The sequence below is a fragment of the Takifugu flavidus genome, unplaced genomic scaffold (assembly GCF_003711565.1).
Source record: "Takifugu flavidus isolate HTHZ2018 unplaced genomic scaffold, ASM371156v2 ctg907, whole genome shotgun sequence".
Taxonomy (NCBI): domain Eukaryota; kingdom Metazoa; phylum Chordata; class Actinopteri; order Tetraodontiformes; family Tetraodontidae; genus Takifugu; species Takifugu flavidus.
Window position 1 is genome coordinate 1 of NW_026622517.1, and position 6182 is coordinate 6182.

Consider the following 6182-nt stretch of genomic DNA (forward strand, 5'->3'; position numbering starts at 1 on the left):
GTCACCCTCCTGCCAAAAAAGGGCAACCTGCAGGAGATTAAGAACTGGCGCCCTGTGTCTCTGCTGTGTCTGGATTATAGGATTCTGTCCAAGGCCTTAGCCTCCAGGCTCAGAGAGGCTATGGAGCAGGTCATCCACCGGGACCAGACTTACTGTGTGCCCGGCAGGTCCATAGGAGATAATGTCCACCTAATTCGAGATGTTTTGGAAGTCTCCAGATCACTGGACGTTGATACTGGTCTCATTTCGCTAGACCAGGAAAAGGCTTTTGACCGGGTTGAACACCAGTTCCTCTGGAAGGTGATGGAGAGGTTCGGGTTCAGCCCTGGCTTTATAGCGATGATCCGCGTCCTGTACTGTGACATTGCGAGTATGCTGAAGTTTAATGGCAGTCTGTGTGCTCCCTTCAGAGTGCGTAGAGGCGTCCGGCAGGGCTGTGCCCTCTCTGGAATGCTCTACGCTCTCTCCCTCGAACCCCTTCTCTCTAGGGTCCGTGCAAACGTGGATGGCCTGTTTTTACCGTCCTTTTACAGAAAAATTGTTTTATCTGCCTACGCAGACGATCTAATAGTAGTGGTGCGCAGCCAGAGGGACGTAGATGTTTTATCTAATTTAACAGTTTTATTCAACCGCCTGTCCGCGGCCAGGGTCAACTGGCAGAAGAGTGAGGCCCTGGCCGTTGGCAGGTGGACAAATGGCCTGCCGGTCCTTCCCCAGGACCTTGCCTGGCGGAGGGACGGCCTAAAGTACCTCGGTATTTTTATTGGGGATGAAGAAACTGAAAAGAAAAATTGGCTCGACACGTTAGAAAAGGTAGACGGAAAAATTCAAAAATGGAAATGGCTCCTCCCCCGCATGTCGTACAGAGGCAGAACTCTTGTCCTCAATAACCTGGTGGCCTCTGTGCTCTGGCACCGGCTCAGCTGCATGGAGCCACCCTCGGGGCTACTGGCACAACCGCAGACAAGAGTTCTGGCCTTCTTTTGGGACGGCATGCATTGGGTCCAGCAGGGGGTGTTGTACTTGCCCAGAGAGGAGGGAGGACAGGGCCTCATCCACCTGGCCAGTAGGACCGCCGCTTTTAGAATACAGTTTGTACAGAGGTTTTTAACAGGGCCGGCGGACCTAATGTGGAGAGATGTGGCCAGATGTGTCTTCAGACGGGTGAGTAACTTGGGGCTGGATGATGCTCTGTTTTTAACTGACTTTAAATTTGCAAAGTTAAATGGGCTACCTCCATTTTATCAGAGTGTTGTTAAGGCATGGGCCCTTTTTAAAGTTGAGAAAAGAACCAGCTCTGAATCTCTGTATTGGCTGCTAAGGGAACCCACGGTGCACGGAGCCAGGCTGGATGTCTCGGCCGAAGCCCCGCCGAGGCTGACGGCTGCACTGTGGCGGACCCGGACCCTACTCCTCCAGCACGTAGTGGCCGTGGCAGGGCCAGACCTAACGGGTGCGGAGGCAGTGGGTTCCCTGTTAGGCATCCGCTCTACCCAGGCAGCTGAGGGGGTGCTTCGGTTATGGAGGAAAGGCTCAGCACGAGAGAGAGGCGTATTCTTGAGGACTACGGCCAGGGGACCGAACCCGACAGCGAGGACCCCTTCCCGGAGATCAGGCTGGTTGCCCACCTCGGGAATCTAGACGGTCCTCTCCTCAGACCAGCAAAGACCTTCTCCCTGGTGGCAGTCGATAAGAAGACCCTGTACAACGACTGTGTGAGGGTACTAAACAGGAGAGGACTGTCGAACAAGAGCACCAGCGTGTGGGCCGATCGACTGGGAGGGGATGGAGCCCGCCCCTGCTGGAGGGTGCTTACAAGCCGCCCCTGAGGAAGAGGACCGGGGACCTCCAGTGGAGGATCCTACATGGGGCTGTCGCCTTGAACGCTCTCCTCTCCAGAATGAACCCTGCTGTGTCGGACCAGTGCCCGTTTTGTTCCGGGCGAGAGACTGTGTTCCACGCGTACAGTGAGTGTGAGAGGCTCACTGTACTTTTTAATGTCATGAAGGGTGTTTTTAATGGTTTTAAGGAAACCTTTTCTATTAGAACTTTTATTTTTGGCGCAGGCTACAACTCAAAAGCCGCTCGCAACAAGTGGCAACTCCTGAATTTTATCTGTGGTGAGGCAAAAATGGCAATTTACGTCTCCAGGAAGAACAAAATTTCAAAAACTGGAGACAGTGAGGCCGCCTCTGTATGACGCTGTAATGTCCGGTGCAGGCTGACGTTAGAGTTTGGGTTTTATAAAATGATGAACGACCTCGGCAAATTCCAGGACATATGGTGTCACAAAAATGTTTTATGCACTGTGACAGAGGATCTTTTGCACTTTGCACACCCCCTGGTGGGATAAATTGTATTGTATTGTTGAGTTCTTAGTATTTATTTATTTATTTATTTATCTATTTATTATTGTGGTTGGTGGTATCATTACTATTATAACTATTGTTATTGTTATTATGATTACTATTATAACTATTGTTATTGTCATTATGATTACTATTATTGTTATGATTATTATTATGATTATTACTATTATTGTTGTTCTGTGGTTTTTCTAAACAGGGCGTTTTGTGGCCCTGTGTAAATTTGTGAATTAAAGTATTTTGTAAAAATCCAAAAAATCTCTTCTCTTCTCTTCTCTTCTCTTCTCTTCTCTTCTCTTCTCTTCTCTTCTCTTCTCTTCTCTTCTGAAGCCACCATCACTACTACGGCATCAATATTTCCAGGAACCATCTCAGCAACACCAACAACCTACCATATTTCTCAGAGCAAAGGTAACGACTCAACAATAACTTGTGTTTTAGTTTCTGGTTTGTGCTGATTTTATTTTCAGTCATCTGCATCCTGGAACATCTCCAGGGAAGCTTCTTCTCTCCACATCACCTGAGAGGGAACATTGGCTCTCTCAACTAAATTAATTGATTGGTGAAAGACTTTGATCTGGACCAACAGAGAGGGAACAGCTTCTAAAATGTTCTGTGTCGTTTGGGACCCCGTGACACACAAACACAACTGTTCAAAGTCATGTTTTGTCATTGCTGCAGTTGCAAGTTTAATTCCAGACTTTTGATTTGTGTCTGACACATTTTCTCCACTGAATGATGTTTTTAAATGTTGCTGTTGTTGGCTTTCTCTGTTTACTCAGGTTTGTCTCTTCTCTTCTCTTCTGAAGCCACCACCACCACTCCAGCAACAACCTCTGCAGATGGTACCTGTAAGAGAACATCCGTAACACAACATTAGCTTTTTTAATTTTCTGGTTCCTGCTGTGGTGGTAGTTTGTGTCTGTGTTGCAACCATTCTCCCTGGCAGTAAATCTTAAAAGCTTTTTTTAAATTTCCCTTTAAAACGGCGCCGCATTAATAAGGAAGCTGTGTTTGTGGCACGAGCAGCAGATGAGGAGCTACGTGCTCAATAAACCCAACAGCTGCTATTGTTCTTGACTGGTCCAGCACCTGAGACCATGATGCTGCTACACTGGTGGGTGGGTGGATGGATGGATGGATGGATGGATGGGTGGACGATGGATGGACGGATGGATGGATGGATGGATGGATGGACGATGGATGGATGGATGATGGATGGATGGAATGGACCAGTGATCATCCTACATCTCCACGGTATCTGACTGAGCGTTACCTTGACGATGGTCAGGCTCACTGAGCAGTTCAGGAGAGGATGGATCAGTAACCTCGACCCCACTCAACCCCTGTAGGGTGGACGTCCCGCTTGGAACGTCCTGCTTGGAACGTCCCGCTTGGACGTCCTGCAGCTGTTTGGATAAATAAACTTTGCAGCGCTGTAAGATTCATTGTTACGACAAAGACATGATCAACCATAACACAAAACTTTTCTTAGAACTAAATTGTCAGTGAAATATTTCTGATCCAAGCTGATTTTAAAAGGTTTGTTGTGGATATTACTACAGGAACAACCAGAGGAACAAGCTAAAATAAAGAGGTGAACACAACAAGAAAAACAACATGTTGGTTTGTGGTGATTCACTTGAATCACCTGAATTCGATGAGATCATCGACTGTATGGGCGTCCCATTTCTCCCATTAAACCAATGCAGTCGTCTAAAGTCCTGTCCTGATGATGAAGAGGTCTTCCTCATATAGTGATTATAGGCAGGTTACAGCCTAAAGAGGGTAGTCATGCACATTTATAATGGAAAATCCTTTAATAATCTTAAGTCCATTAGTCCTTTTTCTACATAGTAACCAGTTTGGGGATAAGATCCAGATTCATTAATTATTATGTTTTGTATGAATGAGAACCAAATATCTCCATTATCTTCCGGTCTGTGGTGGCGGAACCTCTTTGCAGCAGCCGCTTTAGTTGTCCTCACCATCGTTGCCTCACAGTTTTCATATATAAATGGAGAAAAGGCACTGGTAAGTTTCATGATGTTAATGAAATGTCAGTGTAGAATGATGTGCAAGTCCACAATAATCATAATCATAATGTGCCTTGGCGTCATTATGTTTCCCGTTTTACTAAAGTGTTCCACTAAAACCCAACCAGCACCAAGAGCATAACAACCCTCATCTCTGTCCTCTCTTTAATGCTGTTGTTCCACTGTCGCCTGGTTGATTTGGTTTGGGCACTTGAGTCCAGAAGAGTTGAGGAAGATGCTTTTTTCCTCCATAGCACAATAACACATTAAAAAGGTTCGGACAGACTTTTTGTATGCACCAGAAATATTTTGAAAAATATTTCAAAAACTTGTCAGAAATAAAAGGAAGAGCAGCCAACTCTGAACCACAAAAGATCTCTTGGGGGAGCTTTTTTCGACCCAAATACGTTCTCAAAGAAAGAGAAGTTGAAAAAAAAAGTCTGTCAAAGTGTAGAAAATAGAGATAAAGTGTGACCCCTTAAGGAGGAAAGAAGTGCGAACATTGAAACTTCTTAATGTAGAACTGAGTCACACATTTTCGTCTCTTTAGGTCAAAATGAGGAGAACATTGTTACGCCTCCATCAGCTACAAGAGCACCACGGTGGAGCCCAGGTACAACGATAACGGGTCCTTGTTTGCCTTCACAGAAGCTTTCACACATATCTAAAATATGTTCAGCCTTGGTTTTGGTCCATAAACTGAATACATTTCTAAAAGATTTAGGGTTATTTTTTTGATTTTTGACCCACCTTCATTATTTTCACATTTGTCCATGATGGATTTGAAGTCAACATCATCCACCAAAGATTTCAAACAAAAGAGTTTGTTTGGTTGTCAATTCGTTTCTTTTTTTTCCTTCAGGATTTTGGTGATGAAGGTGATCCCAATGTGACCTACAGCACTGTGACCATGTCAGCACCATCACAACCATCATCACAGCTCAAATAATAGCAGCCAAGAACTTTTTTATTTGTTTGTCTGTTTTTGTTTTATTTGTTCTTGTATGTGCAGAGGTTTTTTGTTAAGAAAGTTTTTATTCTATATGTATTACCTGTTAAATAAGTAAATGTAGTCCAAATATTTCATTTAGAAGCATATTTTGGTTGATTGCAAATAGGAGGCTGCATATTTAATAGAATTTCATTCATTTTAATCGTTTGAAATTACCTTTTTCATTCTCTTCCTTTTTTCTTGGTCTTTTCAATGACACCTTTGGTTTTGTAGCATTAATAACAAATGTGTTTACTGTAAGTATGAAATTAAAGCTATTTCAAACAAGGTTTCTCGGAGTCACTCAGTGGTGAAGACTTTAAGTATTATTTGTACAATTGGTGTTATTAATATCGGGGACGTTTCATTCAACCCAAAATTAGGAGGCACTTCTGCCACTGACCAGCATGGGGGCACAGAGCTCCTTCACCGATGCAGGTTTGCAGACACCAGCTGTTGTTGCTGAGTAGAGCTCCAGCCTACAGGTATGATTAATGTCTGCATGCCCTGTTCTCAGATGAAGTACAGAGGAAATGAAGTTGTTCAAAAGAAGTGAATCAACAGAGATCCTTCAAAAACAAAGGTGCTAAAAGAAAATGACAAGAGGTGCAGATTTGAAGTAATTTCCTCAAAACTAAATCAAAACAGGATTTTGAATTGGCAGCTCGGTCAGTGGTGTTTTAAAATTACTTTTTGATGCATTACAAATAGAATTAAAAAACTAACCGGAAGGAGACTTTGGAATTGTGACGGCTCTGTCGTGCCCCAACAATATATTCCCACCCCCTC

The 6182-nt window shown here is 44.2% G+C and overlaps 1 long non-coding RNA gene across 3 annotated transcripts; it reads right to left on the minus strand.

The window, feature by feature from the left end:
- Positions 1-3030: 3030 nt before the first annotated feature.
- LOC130521356 (uncharacterized) lies at positions 3031-4043 on the minus strand. 3 transcript variants are annotated; one of them, XR_008949303.1, is made up of 3 exons: positions 4018-4043; positions 3643-3775; positions 3031-3215 (listed from the first exon to the last, which is right to left on the minus strand). It is a non-coding gene; the product is annotated as an uncharacterized LOC130521356 (long non-coding RNA). The 3 variants fall into 3 exon arrangements; XR_008949302.1 differs by having other exon boundaries at positions 3643-3802; positions 4018-4042; XR_008949301.1 differs by lacking the exon at positions 4018-4043 and having other exon boundaries at positions 3643-3919.
- Positions 4044-6182: the final 2139 nt, after the last annotated feature.